This window comes from Schistocerca serialis, chromosome 1, assembly GCF_023864345.2.
Source record: "Schistocerca serialis cubense isolate TAMUIC-IGC-003099 chromosome 1, iqSchSeri2.2, whole genome shotgun sequence".
Classification (NCBI taxonomy): Eukaryota; Metazoa; Arthropoda; class Insecta; order Orthoptera; family Acrididae; genus Schistocerca; species Schistocerca serialis.
Window position 1 is genome coordinate 735,464,295 of NC_064638.1, and position 3,727 is coordinate 735,468,021.

At 47.1% G+C, this 3,727-nt stretch overlaps 1 non-coding gene across 1 annotated transcript; it reads left to right on the plus strand.

Annotated features, from left to right (window-relative positions):
• The first annotated feature begins 461 nt into the window (after positions 1-461).
• On the plus strand, positions 462-536 carry Trnas-uga (transfer RNA serine (anticodon UGA)). Its single transcript has one exon. It is a non-coding gene; the product is annotated as a tRNA-Ser (tRNA).
• Positions 537-3,727: the final 3,191 nt, after the last annotated feature.

Genomic DNA, 3,727 nt, shown 5'->3' on the forward strand with positions numbered 1-3,727 from the left:
AAGCCATACTGCTAGTCAGAATTTGTTTTTATTAGTTAAAACGAGACGGAAATTTTGAAAAAGTCTCGCCTTTTTACATTCAAAAGGGTTTGGAAGGGACTGAAGTACATTAAGATATATCAAGCGGTTCCGAAATGGGCACTGCTGGTCGAAACCTCAAGTTCCCAAAAGCGACAATTCTGCAGAAAGCCAAAAATCTTGGGAATATGCCACTGAAACTGAGCTCCACATCACGTTGAACTACAGAAAAGGAATGAGATTTTCACTCTGCAGCGGAGTGTGCGCTGATATGAAACTTCCTGGCAGATCAAAACTGTGTGCCCGACCGAGACTCGAACTCGGGACCTTTGCCTTACACGGGCAAGTGCTCTACCAACTGAGCTACCGAAGCACGACTCACGCCCGGTCCTCACAGCTTACCTACTGGCAGAGGTAAAGCTGTGAGGACCGGGCGTGAGTCGTGCTTCGGTAGCTCAGTTGGTAGAGCACTTGCCCGTGAAAGGCAAAGGTCCCGAGTTCGAGTCTCGGTCGGGCACACAGTTTTGATCTGCCAGGAAGTTTCATACAGAAAAGGAGTTTGTGATGTGCAGGAAACTTGTAGACATCCCCAAAGAAGACCTGAAAGTTATGTGGTCTGCAGAAGGCATTGTAGACATGCAGAGTACCATGTAAAGGGTGGAAGGTGATGTGATCAAATCCGACTTATTCATCCACATTTTTAATAGCACGAAACTCCCAGAGCATATCAAGGTAGGTTTTCTTCACTTAAACATGTGGCCCTATGTCTCCAATTCAATGGGCTGTTTTGAATGCGAGCGCTTTGGGCACACCACTCCAGGATGTAATACAGGAGTAATTTATAGTAAATTTGATAAGTCTGCCTGCAAAGGAGTCAGACTTTCACCTCCAAAGTGCGGCAATTGCTCTGGCAATCACCCTGTCTGTAGTAGGGACTGCAATGTCTTTGCTAAAGAAAGGTAGATACAGGAGATCAAAACAACGAACATAACCTGTATGGTGAGGCCAAAAAGTCCATAAGGCCACGCAGCATCCCTCCCTCTCCCCCATGTTCTCCGGCTCCTTTGCTCACGTTGTAATCAGCCAGTTCCAGAAACCAATGCTGATACACAAACAGAGGTTGCTAGTGTCAGCATTAGTACCCGAGTTTGTCAATGTGCTTGTGCTGCTGCAGTTACTTTGAAGCCCATATCTGCTCCTAGAACGTCAGATAAAGCCATCGTAGCTGACATTGCAGAGCTCCCTGCTCCTCCAAAGATTCAGTCTGGTCCATCGTCCAGAACTGCTACTACCACCTACGTGGTGGTGACTCCAAAGCCTCTTTAGGCAAAAAAAGTCATAATTGAAGGCAAAGAATCAGCCACTGACAGAGAAAGGAAGTAAGCAGTCTGATGATGTCAATGTTGCTCCCTCTGACGTCTCTCACGATTCATCTTCGGAGCTGATGGACCTTGATGTCGGCCTAGGGCACTGATCTCGCCCCAAGACCGAGCTTCCACCCACAATGGGTTCCCCTCCCCAGCGGAACCAGGATTAAAGCACAACCCCCTTGATAAATGATTCCCATACTACGGTGGAACATTAATGCGTTCAAGATACATGTGGAGGAACTGAAACCCATTGCACAGGCACACCCCCTGTGCTTGTGTTTGCAGGAAATCCATTTTAAATCGTCTGATACCCCTGTACTATGGAGCTATACCCATCATTGCATGGGTGAACTGACTGGGAAAAGAACCAGGGGAGGTGTTGCTGTTTCTGTCAACAGCACACACAACTCCTCTATTCTCTCCTTGGTTCCTGACCTACAAGCAGTTGCAGCTGAAGTTCATGTCTGTCAGAGGATCATTGTTTGCTCACAGTATTTACGTCTGCAAGATGCGATTGACTCTGAGGCTCTCGCAGATCTTATAGAACAACTCCCTTGACCATTTTTCCTATTGGCAGACTTCAGTGACAATCATGTATTATGGGGCTCGACCTCTACTTGCCCGCAGGGTCAGATTTTGGAGAGCCTCGTGATGTCTCATGAGCTGTGCATCCTGAACACAAGCATTCCCACTCATTTCCGTTCTGTTACTGGGTCGTTTTCAGCCACTGAGCTCTCTTTGTGCTCTCCAGGGCTCGCAGACTGTACTATGGAGCTATACCCAATATTCCATGGATGACCTGACTGGGAAAAGGACCAGGGGAGGGGTTGCTGTGTTTGTCTACAGCACACGCCACTCCTCTATTCTCTCCTTGCTTCCTGACTTACAAGCAGTTGCAGTTGAAGTTTGATGACATTCATTCCAGTGACCACTTCCTAGCCCTCATTCTTCTACTGGATGGAGCTCTCGCCGAAAGGATGAAGTCAAGATGAATGATCAGCAGAGCTGACTGGACACTGTTCAGCCAGAAGGCTATGCTTGAATGCTGCTACAGCATCCAGAAGTGGGTGGATCACATGGCACAAGTAAACCATCATACCACTGACTTCTCCATCCATCATGATGCCTCCATCCTGTCGTAGAGGACAGCCTGTCCCTTAGTGGACTGCTAAGTGCCTCTCAGTAATCTGGGTTAGGCATGCCACGGTTTAAGTGCCGCCCAACGGCGGGAAGCCTCGCACCCTTTCAAATAGTAAGGGCCAAGGTTCAATGCATCATCATGGACAGCAAGAAAAGGTCATGGCAAGCGTTTTTGAATTTCATCAACCATTCCCCTTGTTCTACAACAATATAGGAAGCCATCAGGAGGATTTACGCTAAAAGTAGTCAGTTACCTATTGCAGCGTTGTTGAAACAGGGTTTTCTCGAAACAGTGCATGGAGACATTGCTCAGACGATGTCAGAGCATTTTGCAACGACTACTGCCAATGCCAGCCAGGATCCAGCGTTCCACCACCACCATATGACTGTAGAGAGGGGCAAGTTGGACTTCAGTTCCAACAATTCTGATTCTTGCAACTGCCCATTATCCATGTGAGGACTGGACTAGGCGCTATCTGACGCTTGTGACACAGCGCAAGGTTACGACCAAATCCGGTATAGCATGCTGCAGCACTTGCAATTGGTGTCCAAGGAAATCCTCTTATGATGTCCAGTTCGATATGGTTGACAGGTCAATTTCCCAACTCATGGCGGGAGGCAATTTTGATCCCCCTCCTCAAACCAAGAAAGGACCAAAAGTGTTTAAGTAGTTATCGGCATCAGCTTAACAATCTGTGGGGGAAAGTCCCTGGAGTGCATGGTCAACCATCATCTGGTCTGGACATTAGAGACGAGGTATCTCCTGAGCAGCACTCAGTGTGATTCATGAGATGACTATCAATTGTCGACAACCTGGCCCTGCTAGAGGCGGAAATTCAGCAGGTCTCCTTCCATTACACGTTGTCTAGGGGTATTTTTTTGACACCAATAAGGCAGATGATACTACTTGGAGGAACAGTAGTCTCAGTCAGCTACACCAGTGGTGTTTTCATAGACATGTCCCTTCTGCTCTTCCTCTCAGGACGCATTTTTAGGTACAGAGTCAGAGATATGCTGTCAGATAGTTAGTTTTGTGCAGGAAAATTATGTACCTCGGGGCAGTATTTTAAGTGTTACTGACTTTGGCTAGCCATTAACAAGATCACGTCCACAGTACTGAGACCTGTTCAATACTCCTTATTTGTGGACAATTTCGCGGTCTTCTGCTTTTCCTCCAATATTATGAATTTCAACAGTAA